This window comes from Cherax quadricarinatus, unplaced genomic scaffold, assembly GCF_038502225.1.
Source record: "Cherax quadricarinatus isolate ZL_2023a unplaced genomic scaffold, ASM3850222v1 Contig187, whole genome shotgun sequence".
Classification (NCBI taxonomy): domain Eukaryota; kingdom Metazoa; phylum Arthropoda; class Malacostraca; order Decapoda; family Parastacidae; genus Cherax; species Cherax quadricarinatus.
In genome coordinates, this window is record NW_027195213.1 from 81302 (window position 1) to 101290 (window position 19989).

Here is a 19989-nt window from a genome sequence, read left to right on the forward strand (position 1 = left end):
ATGTGTAAATTCAAGAATTATGTGGATTAAAGTAAAGGTTGGATGCGAGAAGTGGGTCATAATAAGCGTGTATGCACCTGGAGAAGAGAGGAATGCAGAGGAGAGAGAGATTTTGGGAGATGTTAAGTGAATGTATAGGAGCCTTTGAACCAAGTGAGAGAGTAATTGTGGCAGGGGACCTGAATGCTAAAGTAGGAGAAACTTTTAGAGAGGGTGTGGTAGGTAAGTTTGGGGTGCCAGGTGTAAATGATAATGGGAGCCCTTTGATTGAACTTTGTATAGAAAGGGGTTTAGTTACAGGTAATACATATTTTAAGAAAAAGAGGATAAATAAGTATACAAGATATGATGTAGGGCAAAATGACAGTAGTTTGTTGGATTATGTATTGGTAGATAAAAGACTGTTGAGTAGACTTCAGGATGTACATGTTTATAGAGGGGCCACAGATATATCAGATCACTTTCTAGTTGTAGCTACACTGAGAGTAAAAGGTAGATGGGATACAAGGAGAATAGAAGCATCAGGGAAGAGAGAGGTGAAGGTTTATAAACTAAAAGAGGAGGCAGTTAGGGTAAGATATAAACAGCTATTGGAGGATAGATGGGCTAATGAGAGCATAGGCAATGGGGTCGAAGAGGTATGGGGTAGGTTTAAAAATGTAGTGTTAGAGTGTTCAGCAGAAGTTTGTGGTTACAGGAAAGTGGGTGCGGGAGGGAAGAGGAGCGATTGGTGGAATGATGATGTAAAGAGAGTAGTAAGGGAGAAAAAGTTAGCATATGAGAAGTTTTTACAAAGTAGAAGTGATGCAAGGAGGGAAGAGTATATGGAGAAAAAGAGAGAGGTTAAGAGAGTGGTGAAGCAATGTAAAAAGAGAGCAAATGAGAGAGTGGGTGAGATGTTATCAACAAATTTTGTTGAAAATAAGAAAAAGTTTTGGCGTGAGATTAACAAGTTAAGAAAGCCTAGAGAACAAATGGATCTGTCAGTTAAAAATAGGAGAGGAGAGTTATTAAATGGAGAGTTAGAGGTATTGGGAAGTTGGAGGGAATATTTTGAGGAATTGTTAAATGTTGATGAAGATAGGGAAGCTGTGATTTCGTGTATAGGACAAGGAGGAATAACATCTTGTAGGAGTGAGGAAGAGCCAGTTGTGAGTGTGGGGGAAGTTCGTGAGGCAGTAGGTAAAATGAAAGAGGGTAAGGCAGCCGGGATTGATGGGATAAAGATAGAAATGTTAAAAGCAGGTGGGGATATAGTTTTGGAGTGGTTGGTGCAATTATTTAATAAATGTATGGAAGAGGGTAAGTTACCTAGGGATTGGCAGAGAGCATGCATAGTTCCTTTGTATAAAGGCAAAGTGGATAAAAGAGAGTGCAAAAATTATAGGGGGATAAGTCTGCTGAGTATACCTGGTAAAGTGTATGGTAGAATTATTATTGAAAGAATTAAGAGTAAGACGGAAAATAGGATAGCAGATGAACAAGGAGGCTTTAGGAAAGGTAGGGGGTGTGTGGACCAGGTGTTTACAGTGAAACATATAAGTGAACGGTATTTAGATAAGGTTAAAGAGGTCTTTGTGGCATTTATGGATTTGGAAAAGGCGTATGACAGGGTGGATAGGGGGGCAATGTGGTAGATGTTGCAAGTGTATTGTGTAGGAGGTAGGTTACTGAAAGCAGTGAAGAGTTTTTACGAGGATATTGAGGCTCAAGTTAGAGTATGTAGGAAAGAGGGAAATTATTTCCCAGTAAAAGTAGGCCTTAGACAAGGATGTGTGATGTCACCATGGTTGTTTAATGTATTTATAGATGGGGTTGTAAGAGAAGTAAATGCGAGGGTCTTGACAAGAGGTGTGGAGTTAAAAGATAAAGAATCACACACAAAGTGGGAGTTGTCACAGCTGCTCTTTGCTGATGACACTGTGCTCTTGGGAGATTCTGAAGAGAAGTTGCAGAGATTGGTGGATGAATTTGGTAGGGTGTGCAAAAGAAGAAAATTAAAGGTGAATACAGGAAAGAGTAAGTTTATGAGGATAACAAAAAGATTAGGTGATGAAAGATTGAATATCAGATTGGAGGGAGAGAGTATGGAGGAGGTGAATGTATTCAGATATTTGGGAGTGGACGTGTCAGCGGATGGGTCTATGACAGATGAGGTGAATCATAGAATTGATGAGGGAAAAAGAGTGAGTGGTGCAATTAGGAGTCTGTGGAGACAAAGAACTTTGTCCTTGGAGGCAAAGAGGGGAATGTATGAGAGTATAGTTTTACCAATGCTCTTATATGGGTGTGAAGCATGGGTGATGAATGTTGCAGCGAGGAGAAGGCTGGAGGCAGTGGAGATGTCATGTCTGAGGGCAATGTGTGGTGTGAATATAATGCAGAGAATTCGTAGTTTGGAAGTTAGGAGGAGGTGCGGGATTACCAAAACTGTTGTCCAGAGGGCTGAGGAGGGGTTGTTGAGGTGGTTCGGACATGTAGAGAGAATGGAGCGAAACAGAATAACTTCAAGAGTGTATCAGTCTGTAGTGGAAGGAAGGCGGGGTAGGGGTCGGCCTAGGAAAGGTTGGAGGGAGGGGGTAAAGGAGGTTTTGTGTGCGAGGGGCTTGGACTTCCAGCAGGCATGCGTGAGCATGTTTGATAGGAGTGAATGGAGACAAATGGTTTTTAATACTTGACGTGCTGTTGGAGTGTGAGCAAAGTAACATTTATGAAGGGGTTCAGGGAAACCGGCAGGCCGGACTTGAGTCCTGGAGATGGGAAGTACAGTGCCTGCACTATGAAGGAGGGGTGTTAATGTTGCAGTTTAAAAACTGTAGTGTAAAGCACCCTTCTGGCAAGACAGTGATGGAGTGAATGATGGTGAAAGTTTTTCTTTTTCGGGCCACCCTGCCTTGGTGGGAATCGGCCAGTGTGATAATAATAAAAAAAAAAAATTATTATTTTTTAACATATAAATTTGGTCCAGGGAGATATGTGTAGAGAGTAGTGGGTGTCACAGGGAGACACTTTTCTTATGACCAGAGTACCTTAAAATTTTCCCACATACCTCAGTGGTGCAACAAAGGGTAAGTAATGTACCACTGTTGCCTTCTAATCAAATTGCTTGAACAAATAAAATAGGTTCATACAGGTAATTTACTTCTCACAACATCAAAAACAAAATCAACTTACTCTCGGTATCTGTAATTCTCCATATTTTACATTTACACTCTCCCAAACAATTGTAAACATAAAATTCCTAATGTAGTTACTTCGTAATTAATCTTAACTTAGTCCTAAGTTTGCCTGAAATACTCAGCCAATATAGGAGCTCTTATAGAAACAGTGTAGGCATACTATCGAAGATACATTACTATGTTCCACAGTCAGGACTCCTGGCCCTGTATCACTCTCTTATTTACCCCTATCTCACCTATGGAATTTGTGCATGGGGCTCAACAACAATTAACCACCTCAAACCACTAATTACCCAACAAAAGGCTGCAGTCAGAATGATAACAAATTCCCACTACAGGCAGCACACTCCACCAATATTCAAAACACTTAACCTACTCACCATACAAAACATCCATACTTATTACTGCACCTATTACATACATAGAACACTTAACTCTGATATTAACCCTCCCCTCAAACATCTCCTTACCAACCTCAACAGAACAAATGACCATAACACAAGGCACAGATCACTCTTTGATGTTCCTCGTGTCCATCTCACGCTATGCAAAAACTCAATGCACATAAAAGGCCCTAAAATCTGGAACTCATTACCTGTAAATATAAAAGAAACACTACCTGTTTATAAATTCAAGTCTCTTCTCAAAGATCACTTACTCACCCAAAACCAAATAAATACTGAATAACTGAACCTTATAAATTGTATATCCTAAATGTTTCTTACAATTATATCACATAAATGTTAAACCTAAGACCCAATCTAACTTTGTTAGTTTTTAAATACACTACCTAACAGAATACTCCATTCTACTGAATGTACAACAATGCATGCAACCATATGACCTGTCTTTGTAATACTCATTTGTGCTTTATTGTTATCTGTTTACAATAATGTTTTATCACTGATTACATCTTTGCTTAGTTAATCTTAGGTTAATTTTAAGCCAGCCCATAATGCTATGCATATAAGTGGCTTTTGAATGCTACTCTTACCTGTATTTTTTTGTACCTCTGTATGTATGTTACAAATTATTAAATAAATAAAATAAATAAATAAATAAATAAATAAATAAATAAATAAATAAATAAATAAATGCCAAGACAAAACCATTCCAATTACTAAGTTTACTAACTGTAATATTATTATGTATTATACTACCCCACTATTATCAATCTAATTAATGATAATCACTTCAATTACCCAACATCAACATGCAATAATGTATATTAAAATGCATTGCTCCATAACCTGTGCCAATATAGAGTAAGAATTTGGATTAGTCTGTCTGAAATGCCGAGGCATGTTAGTAGTTTTGTTTGTTATTATTATTTTATAATATGTAAACCACACACTGTAAACTTTGAAGGGAAATAAACATTTTTATTTTCATATGTACATAACAGTGGGCATTAACCCAAGTAAAAAGAAATTAAAGAATAGACTTAATCCTTTGAGGGTTCAAGAATTTAAAAAAAAAAATGAAAATTGGAATTTTTTTTAAATTCTTTTAACCTCAAAGAGTTAAAGGAAAATAATGAGATGCCTTCTCATGTTAAAGCCATTATTTATATAATCCACTTTAGAAAGAGCTAAAGAAAATCTAATGAATAAAGAATATGAATAGGAGGAAAATTATGGTACTATATTGCTAATACAGTAACCTAATATATTCATCTGAGTTTCATTGTTACAATTAAGAATGTATCAAATGTATCTAAGTGACTATGTAAATTAATAGTTACTATAATATATGTATATTAGTGCCTATTACTGTAAGTTGATTATTTCTTTAATGTTAATGTAAATTACTCAAGAAAATCAGTGTGTCAACAGGAACTGTGTCTTATTTCCATTGTTGTTAACATTCTTGTCCCCAGGATGCAACCCATATCAGTCCACTAACACCCAGGTACCTACTTGCTTGCTAGGTAAACAGGACACCTGGTGTAAGGAAACATACACAATTTTTCTACCCTTGCCAGGCCATTGGTCTCCCTTATTACCAATACTGTGGACCCTCAACTAACGATATTATTTCATTTCAGATGTTACCGACCGAATTTGTTCCCATAAGGATTATTGTGAAATAGATTAGTCCGTTTCAGACCCCCAAAAATTCACGTACAAAAGCACTTATAAAAATACACTTACGTAACTGGTCGAGTTGGGAGCTGATCGTTAGTCGAGGGTCCACTGTATATCTTTATTGTAACTGATTTTCAGACAGTTGAGTTAGTTGCTTTAAGGTTTAAATAATAAGATATTACAAGGAACACAATTAAGCCACTTTGAGTTTTTTTGTGTTACTCTGGTGGTTGATGTACATGTTACCATGTATGATAATTTTTGTTACTCTGGTGGTTAATGTACATGTTACTATGTATGATAATTTTTGTGTTACTCTGGTGGTTAATGTACATGTTACTATGTATGATAATTTTTGTGTTACTCTGGTGGTTAATGTACATGTTACTATGTATGATAATTTTTGTGTTACTCGGGTGGTTAATGTACATGTTACTATGTATGATAATTTTTGTGTTAATCAGGTGGTTAATGTACATGTTACTATGTATGATAATTTTTGCATTAATCAGGTGGTTAATGTACATGTTACTATGTATGATAATTTTTGTGTTACTCTGGCAGTTAATGTACATGTTACTATGTATGATAATTTTTGTGTTACTCTGGTGGTTAATGTACATGTTACTATGTATGATAATTTTTGTGTTACTCTGGTGGTTAATGTACATGTTACTATGTATGATAATTTTTGTGTTACTCTGGTAGTTAATGTACATGTTACTGTGTATGATAATTTTTGTGTTACTCTGGCAGTTAATGTACATGTTACTATGTATGATAATTTTTGTGTTACTCTGGTGGTTAGTTGTTTGTCCGTCGATTCGACGAGGACCATCTAGTCATCCTGGGGTCGAGGTTGGTGGGTATGCAGATGACTTGTCAGGCCAATCCACGCATGAAACGTTCTCTGGCAGTGTGGACAGGGAAGGGTGGTGACATCGAGGGGTCTGATGGCTCTGGTCTTCCTTGCCTGCCTGCGCTGCTCAGCTAATGAGATTCTGCTTGCCTCGCAGAATGTTGCCCCTTTCTGGACAACTGCTCGCCAGTCATTCCTGTCCTGAGCTATCAGCTCCCACATGGTGTGGTTGATGTTGAAAGCTTTCAAAGCAGTCTTAAGGGTGTCCTTATAGCGCTTCTTTTGGCCTCCTTGAGAGCGCTTTCCATGCTGCAGTTCGCCAAATAAGAGTTTCTTTGGCAGCCAGTGGTCTGGCATGCGAGCAACGTGACCTGCCCAGCGAAGCTGTCACCAGAGTAACACAAAAATTATCATACATAGTAACATGTACATTAACCACCAGAGTCAGAGTAATGCAGACTCTGGTGGTTAATGTACATGTTACTATGTATGATAATTTTTGTGTTACTCTGGTGGTTAATGTACATGTTACTATGTATGATAATTTTTGTGTTACTCTGGTGGTTAATGTACATGTTACTATGTATGATAATTTTTGTGTTACTCTGGTGGTTAATGTACATGTTACTATGTATGATAATTTTTGTGTTACTCTTGTGGTTAATGTACATGTTACTATGCATGATAATTTGTTTAAGTGTATTTATGTGTACTTGTACCTAAATAAACTTACTAACTTATTGGGTTATTTTTGGTTAAATAATGAACCTTGTATATGAATGTTCTGCCAACAGGTCTCCCTCAACATTCGCGAGGGTTAGGGGATCAAGAGCCTCGCGAATGTTGAAAAACCGTGAATGTTTGGTGCCCCAATATATTGTAGGGAAATATATTACGATACTGCTTCCTTAACTTGTTGAACCATGAATAATCATAAAATACATGAAACGTCGTAAATTGTACTTAATATATACATGTTATGCTTTAATAACGTATGTAATTTAATAACATGTATGTTATTAAATACCACAGACTTCACCACTGCCTCCACCAATGCCTCCACCACTGCGAGTCCCTACTACCCTCCCTTCGACCCCCCCAACTGGAAGCCAGCCCTCCCACCACTCAGTGTGGTGAGTGTTTTGTTTGTTCATTATTTGCTATTAAACTACAGAATAAATAATGTAAACCCATTCATGACTGCATATTGGAATGGCTATTAGGAAAGGTATTAGACGGTGACATCATGTGTTTACTCTTGAACACAGCAAAGAATTGAACATTTCTGCTATTGCTAATAATAACAATAGTAATAACAATAATAATAATAATAATAATAATAATAATAATAATAATAATAATAATAATAATAATAAATGCGATATAATTGAAGAAGGAAATTGTACAAAAATACGAGGGAGTGGTTGACACATCGTCAGTGTGACTTTGTTTATGCTGGAGTGAACATTAGTCTCCCTGCTCTTCCAAACATTTCACAATAATTCAGCGGTTGAGGCAGTGGTATTTAATAACATATATGTTATAAATAATAATAGTACATGTTATTATTAACAACATGTATTATTATTAACATGTATGTATTTAATAACATATATGTTATAAATAATAATAGTACATATTATTAATAACATGTATTATTATTAACATGTATGTTATTAAATACCATTGCCTCAAGCACTGCTTCTACCACTCCAGTCACACTCAATCTACAAGCACCAAACACAATGAATTATTGTGAAATGTTTGGAAGAGCAGGGAGACTAATGTTTACTCCAGCATAAACAAAGTCACACTGACGATGTGTCAACCACTCCCTCGTATTTTTGTACAAATTCCTTCTTCAATTATATAATATTTATTATTATTATTGTTATTATTATTATTATTATTACTATTGTTATTATTAGCTGTAGCAGAAATGTTTAATTCTTTGCAGTGTTCAAGAGTAAACACATGATGTCACCGTCTAATACCTGTCCGAATAGCCATTCCAATATGCAGTCATGAATGGGTTTACATTATTTATACTGTAGTTTAATAGCAAATAATGAACAAACAAAACACTCACCACACTGAGTGGTGGGAGGGCTGGCTGCCAGTTGCGGGGGTCGGAGGGAGGGTAGTAGGGACTTGCAGGTGGCGGAAAACTTGAATATGATTTGGCGGCTGGGAATTTGGTGGCTGGGAATTTGGCAGTTGGGAATTCGCGAATGTGTGAAGCCCGTGAAAGTTGAAAACGTGAATGTTGAGGGAGACCTGTATTGTTTATTATGTAACATAAACCTTAAAACTTACTGACTTAAACCTGCTGCTGCCTTACCACCTAACACCTGCTGCTGCTGCCTCACCACCTAACACCTGCTGCTGCTGCCTTACAACCTAACACCTGCTGCTGCTGCTGCCTCCCCACCTAACACCTGCTGCTGCCTCACCACCTAACACCTGCTGCTGCCTCACCACCTAACACCTGCTGCTGCTGCCTCACCACCTAACACCTGCTGCTGCCTCACCACCTAACACCTGCTGCTGCTGCCTCACCAACTAACACCTGCTGCTGCTGCCTCACTACCTAACACCTGCTGCTGCCTCACCACCTAACACCTGCTGCTACTGCCTCACCACCTAACACCTGCTGCTGCTGCCTCACCACCTAACACTTGCTGCTGCTGCCTCACCACCTAACACCTGCTGCTGCCTCACCACCTAACGCTTACTGCTGCTGCCTCACAATCTAACACCTGCTGCTGCTGCCTCATAACCTAACACCTGCTGCTGCTGCCTCACCACCTGCTATTGCCTCACCACTTAACACCTGCTGCTGATGCCTCACCACCTATCATCTGCTGCTGCCTCACCACCTAACACCTGCTGCTGCTGCCTCACCAACTAACACCTGCTGCTGCTGCCTCACTACCTAACACCTGCTGCTGCCTCACCACCTAACACCTGCTGCTGCTGCCTCACCACCTAACACCTGCTGCTGCCTCACCACCTAACACCTGCTGCTGCTGCCTCACCAACTAACACCTGCTGCTGCTGCCTCACTACCTAACACCTGCTGCTGCCTCACCACCTAACACCTGCTGCTACTGCCTCACCACCTAACACCTGCTGCTACTGCCTCACCACCTAACACTTGCTGCTGCTGCCTCACCACCTAACACCTGCTGCTGCCTCACCACCTAACGCTTGCTGCTGCTGCCTCACAATCTAACACCTGCTGCTGCTGCCTCATAACCTAACATCTGCTGCTGCTGCCTCACCACCTGCTATTGCCTCACCACATAACACCTGCTGCTGATGCCTCACCACCTAACATCTGCTGCTGCTGCTGCCTCACCACCTAACACCTGCTGCTGCCTCACCACCTAACACCTGCTACTGATGCCTCACCACCTAACTCCTGCTGCTGCTGATTCACCACCTAACACCTGCTGCTGCCTCACCATCTAAAACCTGCTGCTGCTGCCTCACCACCTAACACCTGCTGCTGCTGCTGCCTCACCACCTAACACCTGCTACTGATGCCTCACCACCTAACTCCTGCTGGTGCTGATTCACCACCTAACACCTGCTGCTGCCTCACCACCTAACACCTGCTGCTGCTGCCTCACCTAACACCTGCTGATGCTGCCTCACCACCTAAAACCTGCTGCTGATGCCTCACCACATAACACCTGCTCCTGTTGCTGCCTCACCACCTAAAACCTGCTGCTGATGCCTCACCACATAATACCTGCTGCTGCTGCCTCACCACCTAACAACTGCTGCTGCTGCCTCACCACCTAAAACCTGCTGCTGCTGCCTCATCACCTAACAACTGCTGCTGCTGCCTCACAGCCTAACACCTGCTGCTGATGCCTCACCACCTAACACCTGCTGCTGATGCCTCACCACCTAACACCTGCTGCTGCTGCTGTCTCACCATCTAAAACCTGCTGCTGATGCCTCCCCACCTAACACCTGCTGCTGCTGATGCCTCACCACCTAACACCTGCTGCTGCCTCACCACCTAAAACCTGCTGCTGCCTGAGCACCTAACACCTGACACAGTCAACACTTGAGCACCTATCACCTGCCACAGTCAACACCTGAGAACCTAATGTGTGACAGTCAACATCTGAGCACCTAACATGTGGCACAGTCAACACCTGAGCAGCTAACACAGTCAACACCTGAGCATCTAACACAGTCAACACCTGAGCAGCTAAGACAGTCAACACCTGAGCACTTAACACCTGACACAGTCAATGCCTGAGCACCTAACATGTGACACAGTCAACATCTGAGCACCTAACACATGACACAGTCAACACCTGAGCAGCTAACACAGTCAACACCAGTGAGCGGTGTTTAAAAACATTCTATTGTCAGCAGCAACATGAATAGCAGTCAGTGATTCACACAGACGGTTGGTAGTGAGACATCTACTGGTAACTGGTTACTGGTAACTGGTGCTACTGAGAGCAACGTGTGTCGTCCCGACATACAGCTAATACAAACTAGAGACTGCAAGTGTATGGCTTGGGCTGATTCTATACAATGTCAAAGTACACAACAATTGAACTTTATAACATAAGGAGAATATTGGAATGGAAGTTTACGTAATTGACTATAATGAAATTTACTGTAATGGAACAGTAATACATTACAAGGTATGATATAGCACAACTCATCGAATGAGACTCAACATTGGGATTACACAATAGAAGTGATAAAAAAAAAAATTTGATCGATCGTTCCGTATTCATGTGATCTACGGATTCTGAGGAAGAAATATATACGTATAGTGGTCCCTCAATTATCGTCCATAATCCGTTCCTGGAAGTGGGACTATTATCGAAATGGACGATTTACGAATCACTTTTCCCCATAAGAAATAATGTAAATTCAATTAATCCGTTCCTGACACCCAGAAGCATTAAAACAAAAATTTTTTTACATGAAATGTAGATGTAGTACATAAACAATACAGTGGCACATGATGAATTAAACATTAACAGAATATCACCTTCATTGGCAGTTCTTCTTTGTGTATGGAAGACTGGAGAAGGAGACAGATTGGATGATTTACTGTCTTTCATAGGCTTGTGTCCTGGCAGTGCCTTTTCTTCCTGAGTAATGTAGGTCCTCTTTGGCATTTTCTTCCATAAGAGGCCTGTTTCATCACAATTGAACACTTGTTCAGGTTTCAGTCCTTCACTGTTTATGTACTCCTTGAATTCATGCACATATTTTTCAGCTGCTTTGTGGTCCAAACTGGCAGCCTCACCATGCCTTACCACACTGTGTATGCCAGTACGCTTCTTAAATCTCTCAAACCAGCCTTTGCTGGCTTTAAATTTACTCACATCACCACTAGTTGCAGGCAATTTCTTTACCAAATCTTCATGCAACTGCCTAGCCTTTTCACAAATAAGCGACATCATAAGACTATCTCCTGCTAATTGTTTCTCATTTATCCACACAAATAATAACTTCTCAACATCTTCGAGTACTGGTGATCTCATTTTTGTCAGCATATTTACCCCCTTTGCAACAACAGCGTGCTTGATTTCCTTTTCCTTGGTTATGATGGAAGATATGGTTGTACGGGATTTGTTATATATTCTGGCCAGTTCACCCACATGTATGCCACTATCATATTGTTCAATGATGCTTTTCTTAAATTCAGTCGTATTTCTCACCTTCTTTACCAAAGGCTTGGCACTAGGAGCTTTCTTTGAAGCCATGGTAGCTTATTTAGCACTTAAGTAACTTGCAAGCAGATGTTTTGTTAAAGTTAGTCAGCATAACTCTCGAACCTACTTTGATTTTGGACGGCTTTGCTCGAGTGTTTGCGACTCTTGTAAATTCTGCTGTTGATTTATGAAGTGTTTCATGGATTCTTCTAAAGACGCTTTGAGCTAAGCTGGTACGAGTTGCTATGAAATCATCAGGGTTGTAATTTGGTTTCGGATTAGAATATAGCAACTCGTAAGGCAAGCGTTTATCTACACCGTACAATGCATAATGTGGAGTGTCACCTATAGAAACATTGTAAGCAGAATTTATAGCATACTGCACATCAGGTATAACTTCATCCCAAGTTTCACTGTTGGGATTGATAGTGGCTCTCAAGACATCAACTACTTTCTTATTGGTTCGTTCCACTAACCCATTGCTGGCAGGATGACGAGGAACAATGGTGGATTTAGAGATCTTGAACAAGGTACACAAATTTTCAAGAATCTCATTACAGAATTCACTTCCATTATCTGTTACTAGGGACTTAGGGGTGGTATGCCTGCAGATAATGCATTCTTTAAACGCTTTAGCTACTGTCTCGGCAGTCTTACCCGCAATAGGAACTAACTCACAATATCTGGTCAAATGGTCTACCACAGTCAACACCTAAGCACCTATCACCTGCCACAGTCAACACCTGAGCACCTAACACATGACAAAGTGGCAGATAAGACACATAGGCAACATTTAGGCAATTTCATTCCAAAACATTTTGCCTACACAGTAGGCTTCTTCAGATGAGTGCAGAAAGTAGGCAGGAGCAGTAGAGATGCAAAGATGATGTAATCAGTCCATCACCCTTGAAGTCGTAGATTTGAAGTTGTCAGTCCCTCAGCCTGGAGCAGTTCTGTTCCATATTCTGGAAACAGAACTTCTCCAGGCTGAGGGACTGACAACCTCAAATCTACGACTTCAAGGGTGATGGACTGATTACATCATCTTCAAATCTCTACTGCTCCTGCCTACTTTCTGCACTCGACTGAAGAAGCCTACTGTGTAGGCGAAAAGTTTTGGAATAAAATTGCCTAAATGTTGCCTATGTGTCTTATCTACCAATCTGTCGGTATTGTATACCATTTGATATTCACGTGACACAGTCAACACCTGAGCAGCTAACACAGTCAACACCTGAGCAGCTAACACAGTCAACACCTGAGCAGCTAACAGTCAACACCTGAGCAGCTAACACAGTCAACACCTGAGCAGCTAACACAGTCAATGCCTGAGCAGCTAACACAGTCAACACCTGAGCAGCTAACACAGTCAACACCTGAGCAGCTAACACAGTCAACACCTGAGCAGCTAACACAGTCAACACCTGAGCAACTAACACAGTCAACACCTGAGCAGCTAACACAGTCAACACCTGAGCAACTAACACAGTCAACACCTGAGCAACTAACACAGTCAACACCTGAGCAGCTAACACAGTCAACACCTGAGCAGCTAACACAGTCAACACATGAGCAGCTAACACAGTCAACACCTGAGCAGCTAACACAGTCAACACCTGAGCAGCTAACACAGTCAACACCTGAGCAACTAACACAGTCAACACCTGAGCAGCTAACACAGTCAACACCTGAGGAACTAACACAGTCAACACCTGAGCAACTAACACAGTCAACACCTGAGCAGCTAACACAGTCAACACCTGAGCAGCTAACACAGTCAACACCTGAGCAGCTAACAGTCAACACCTGAGCAGCTAACACAGTCAACACCTGAGCAGCTAACACAGTCAACGCCTGAGCAGCTAACACAGTCAACACCTGAGCAGCTAACACAGTCAACACCTGAGCAGCTAACACAGTCAACACCTGAGCAACTAACACAGTCAACACCTGAGCAGCTAAGACAGTCAACACCTGAGCAACTAACACAGTCAACACTTAGCAGCTAAGATAGTCAACACCTGAGCACCTAACACAGTCAACACCTGAGCAGCTAACACAGTCAAAACCTGAGCAGCTAAGACAGTCAACACCTGAGCAGCTAAGACAGTCAATACCTGAGCACCTAGCACAGTCAACACCTGAGCAGCTAACACAGTCAACACCTGAGTAGCTAACACAGTCAACACCTGAGCAGCTAACACAGTCAACACATGAGCAGCTAACAGTCAACACCTGAGCAGCTAACACAGTCAACACCTGAGCAGCTAACACAGTCAACACCTGAGCAACTAACACAGTCAACACATGAGCAGCTAACACAGTCAACACCTGAGCAGCTAACACAGTCAACACATGAGCAGCTAACACAGTCAACACCTGAGCAGCTAACACAGTCAACACCAGAGCAGCTAACACAGTCAACACCTGAGCAGCTAACACAGTCAACACCTGAGCAACTAACAGTCAACACCTGAGCAACTAACACAGTCAACACCTGAGCAACTAACAGTCAACACCTGAGCAACTAACACAGTCAACACCTGAGCAACTAACACAGTCAACACCTGAGCAACTAACACAGTCAACACCTGAGCAACTAACACAGTCAACACCTGAGCAGCTAATACAGTCAACACCTGAGCAACTAACACAGTCAACACCTGAGCAACTAACACAGTCAACACCTGAGCAACTAACAGTCAACACCTGAGCAACTAACACAGTCAACACCTGAGCAACTAACACAGTCAACACCTGAGCAACTAACAGTCAACGCCTGAGCAACTAACACAGTCAACACCTGAGCAACTAACACAGTCAACACCTGAGCAACTAACACAGTCAACACCTGAGCAACTAACACAGTCAACACCTGAGCAACTAACAGTCAACACCTGAGCAACTAACACAGTCAACACCTGAGCAACTAACAGTCAACACCTGATCAACTAACACAGTCAACACCTGAGCAACACCTGTTGGCAGACGTAGGAGTGAGGACCTGATTAGCAGGTATAGGTCAGCAATAGAGATAATTAGGAAGAAGGGTGGCAAACCTGTCATATGTGGCATTTTGCCAAGGAGAGGAGTTGGAAATGAATGGTTGTCCAGAGCAATTGGTGTCAATTGCTGGCTGGACAAATACTGTAAGGAAAATGCGGTAACATTCATTGACAACTGGGACCTCTTCTATGGCAGAAATGACATGTATGCCAGGGATGGGGTTCACTTGTCTAGGTGTGGGGTGAGAGCACTGGCCAACGCAGTGGAGGGAGCTGTTAGGTCTTTAAACTAGGAATAGTTAGTGGTATGGGTTTTGGCGGGAAAACTGTGAAGTCGCAGGGTAGTAACATGAGTACTAGGAGAACTAGTAATAGGCAAAATGAGGAGGATATTGGAAAGCCAGTGGCACTAATTGACAATGACAGTAATAGGTTTAGTGGAATAACAGAAAGGAGCAGGAAGGGTAAAGAGATAGGAGGGTCATTAAATATTTATTACACAAATAGTCGCAGTGCTAGGAATAAGATGGACGAGTTGAGACTAGTTGCTAGTGCAGGTAACATAGATGTATTTGCCATTACTGAGACGTGGTTTAATTCAAAAAGTCGGGACATGCCTGCAGAATGTCACATTCAGGGTTTTAAATTGTTCCAAGTAGATAGAAGTATCGGGAAGGGGGGTGGGGTGGCATTGTATGTCCGAGATCGCTTGAACTGTTGCATAAAAACAGGTATTAAGTCTGAAGTAACACATACAGAGTCTGTTTGGATAGAATTTTCAGAGGGGCATGAAAAATTAATTTTAGGTGTGATATACCGTCCCCCAAATTTAGAGAGAGACCAGGGGAGACTACTATGGGAGGAAATTGTTAGGGCCACAAGGCACGATAATGTAGTAATTCTAGGAGACTTTAACTTTAGTCATATTGATTGGAATTTCTTAACTGGGAATTTAGAATCATACGATTTCTTAGAAGTAGTTAAGGATTGTTTTTTGAAGCAGTTTGTGACAGAACCTACAAGGGGTAATAACCTGCTTGACTTAGTTCTGGCAAACAATGAATCCCTTGTTAATAATTTAGAAGTTTCAGAGGAACTGGGTGCCAGCGACCACAAATCAATTACATGTAGAATTGAATGGAAGTATGATAGTAGGGATAACTCAGTAACAGTCCCAGATTTTCGCCTAGCAGATTACGATGGGCTTAGAGAACACTTATCATCTGTTGACTGGGGTAACGAAGAGAGCTATCAATATGACAGTTTTCTGAACACAATACATGCTGCTCAAAGAACGTTTATCCCTTATAAGGAAATTAGATCAAATAGAAATGACCCAAAATGGATGAATAATAGGCTGAAATATCTACTAGGGCATAAGAAAGGAATTTATAGGCGTATCAAAAGAGGCGAGGGTCATCTTATGAATCAGTATATTGACATTAAGAGGGACATTAAAAAGGGGATAAGAAAAGCTAAAAGGGACTATGAAATTAAAGTTGCTAGGGATTCTAAAACTAACCCAAAAAGTTTTTTCCAGGTCTATAGAACAAAAGTCAGAGATAAGATAGGTCCCCTTAAAAATAACTATGGGCATCTTACTGACAAAGAGAATGAAATGTGCTCGATTTTAAATAATTATTTTCTCTCGGTTTTTACACAGGAAGACACTAATAATATTCCGGTAATTAATTTTTATAGTGGATCAGAAGAAGATAAATTATGTAACATCACAGTCACTAGTGAAATGGTTGTGAAGCAGATAGACAGACTGAAGCAAAATAAGTCACCGGGTCCTGATGAGGTTTTTTCAAGGGTTCTAAAGGAATGCAAAATGGAAGTCTGTGAACCATTAACTAATATTTTTAATTTATCTCTTCAAACAGGTGCAGTGTCTGATATGTGGAAGATGGCTAATGTAATTCCTATTTTTAAAACAGGGGACAAGTCGTTACCGTCAAATTACCGCCCAATAAGCCTGACCTCAATTGTAGGCAAATTACTAGAGTCAATTATAGCTGAGATTATAAGAAGCCATCTCGATAAGCATAGCTCGATTAATGATACTCAGCATGGATTCACAAGAGGCCGGTCTTGTCTAACTAATTTATTAACTTTCTTCAGTAAAGCTTTTGAGGCTGTTGACCACGATAAAGAATTTGATATTATTTACTTAGATTTTAGTAAGGCATTTGATAGAGTTCCACACCAAAGACTGTTGAAGAAAGTAGCAGCTCATGGCATTGGGGGTAGGGTGCTCTCGTGGATCGAATCATGGCTCACAGACAGGAAGCAAAGAGTGTCCATAAATGGGGTTAAATCCGAGTGGGGATCAGTAACAAGTGGCGTTCCACAGGGATCAGTCTTGGGCCCGTTGTTGTTTATAATATATATCAATGATCTTGATGAAGGAATTACTAGTGATATGAGCAAATTCGCCGATGACACAAAGATAGGTAGGATAATTGATTCAAACGTAGATGTTAGGGAACTTCAGGAGGATTTAGACAAACTCTACTCTTGGTCAGAAAAGTGGCAGAAGCAGTTCAATGTAGATAAATGCAAGGTTCTGAAGCTCGGGAGTGTCCATAACCCTAGCACTTATAAGTTAAATAATGTAGAACTTAACCATACAGATTGCGAAAAGGACTTGGGGGTTATGGTAAGCAGCAACCTTAAACCAAGACAGCAATGCCTAAGCGTACGTAATAAGGCAAATAGATTACTGGGATTTATATCAAGAAGTGTAAGCAACAGAAGTCCAGAGGTCATACTGCAGCTTTATACATCATTAGTAAGGCCTCACCTAGATTATGCAGTTCAGTTCTGGTCTCCATATTACAGAGTGGACATAAATTCGTTAGAAAACATTCAGCGTAGGATGACTAAATTAATACATAGCATTAGAAATCTTCCTTATGAAGAAAGATTGAAGACTCTTAAGTTACATTCACTTGTTAGACGAAGAATGAGGGGAGACCTGATCGAAGTGTATAAGTGGAAGATAGGTATTAATAAAGGGGATATTAACAAGGTCTTGAGAATATCTCTCCAAGAGAGAACCCGCAGTAATGGATTTAAATTAGATAAGTTTAGATTTAGAAAGGACATAGGAAAGTATTGGTTTGGAAATAGGGTAGTAGATGAGTGGAACAGTCTACCTAGTTGGGTTATTGAGGCTGGGACTTTGGGTAGTTTCAAATTTAGGTTGGATAAATACATGAGTGGGAAGGGTTGGATTTGAGTGGGACTTGCACATCAGAGCTTATTTCTTGGGTGGCATTGAAAATTGGGTTGGTCAAATGTTTGTTAGTGGGATGAATTGTAAAGGACCTGCCTAGTATGGGCCAACAGGCCTGCTGCAGTGTTCCTCCTTTCTTATGTTCTTATGTTAACACCTGAGCAACTAACACAGTCAACACCTGAGCAACTAACACAGTCAACACCTGAGCAGCTAACACAGTCAACACCTGAGCAACTAACACAGTCAACACCTGAGCAACTAACACAGTCAACACCTGAGCAGCTAACACAGTCAACACCTGAGCAGCTAACACAGTCAACACCTGAGCAACTAACACAGTCAACACCTGAGCAACTAACACAGTCAACACCTGAGCAACTAACACAGTCAACACCTGAGCAACTAACACAGTCAACACCTGAGCAGCTAACACAGTCAACACCTGAGCAACTAACACAGTCAACACCTGAGCAACTAACACAGTCAACACCTGAGCAACTAACACAGTCAACACCTGAGCAACTAACACAGTCAACACCTGAGCAGCTAAGTCAACACCTGAGCAACTAACACAGTCAACACCTGAGCAACTAACACAGTCAACACCTGAGCAGCTAAGTCAACACCTGAGCAACTAACACAGTCAACACCTGAGCAACTAACACAGTCAACACCTGAGCAACTAACACAGTCAACACCTGAGCAACTAACACAGTCAACACCTGAGCAACTAACACAGTCAACACCTGAGCAACTAACACAGTCAACACCTGAGCAACTAACACAGTCAACACCTGAGCAACTAACACAGTCAACACCTGAGCAACTAACACAGTCAACACCTGAGCAACTAACACAGTCAACACCTGAGCAACTAACACAGTCAACACCTGAGCAACTAACACAGTCAACAAGACACAGATATGATCATGTCTGGCGCCTTAATACACTATATTTCATGGGTCAAACTCTCTCTATGTATCATCTAGCACATGAATGTTATATTGTAATAAAGGCAGGTGTTACTCACGTGTGTTAGACACCACAGGTGTTACTCACCTGTGTTAGACACCACAAACACTGTTTATTGTTGACTTTATCACAGCCACCCACCAACAACACAAGTTGTTGTTGTTGTTGTTGTTGTTTATAGGGCCACTGACACTGTACGTCGTATTGAACCCTGACTTCCGGCGCTCGGAAAAGGAACCTCCGCCAAAGTGGAAGGATTAAGTAAGTAAATGAGTAAGTTTATTCAGGTATACACAAATACAGTTACATAGATTATCATACATAGCAGCATATGTGTAAAGTACCTGGGATAACCCAAAAATGTCAGTCAGAGTGACTTATTTCTATTGGGGTTCTTTTACCTCATTGTAATTTAAGGGTGATAATATCTCATTATTATTCTATGTAGATAGCATTTTATTATCATACCATTAAGACTATCTACTACGCGAGGGTCATTAAGATTATCTACTCGAGGGTCATTAAGACTATCTACAATATGATGGTCATTACTAGCAATGTGTTAGCTACAAAAATATAAAATCATTCCCCTCCCTTTCTGTAGCTACATTCATCAGGTGCCTTTTGGCACTCTTATTGAACTGGGTCATGATATGATTGGCTTTGATATGTGCGGGCAGTCTGCTCCATTCCTTTATTGTCGGAGGATCTCACCTTCAAGGACCATAACATTGTATCAATCGCATCTGCTAGAAAAATGACAGGATGGATAATGAGAACCTTCAAAACTAGGGAGGCCAAGCCCATGATGACACTCTTCAGGTCACTTGTTCTATCTAGGCTGGAATATTGCTGCACTCTAACAGCACCTTTCAAGGCAGGTGAAATTGCCGACCTAGAAAATGTACAGAGAACTTTCACGGCGCGCATAACGGAGATAA

General features: G+C 40.9%; 1 protein-coding gene across 6 annotated transcripts in view; it reads right to left on the reverse strand.

Moving 5' to 3' along the window:
- Positions 1 to 19237, reverse strand: part of LOC128698465 (zinc finger protein 84-like) — a 52330-nt gene extending 33093 nt beyond the window's left edge. Inside the window, exon 1 of one of the 6 annotated variants that reach the window (XM_070080165.1) lies at positions 19136 to 19237. The gene's annotated coding sequence lies outside the window, so the exon portion shown is untranslated. Of the gene's footprint in view, positions 1 to 19106 lie in introns of all 6 variants that reach the window. The other 5 variants (XM_070080166.1, XM_070080167.1, XM_070080169.1 and 2 more) reach the window with 5 other exon arrangements.
- Positions 19238 to 19989: the final 752 nt, after the last annotated feature.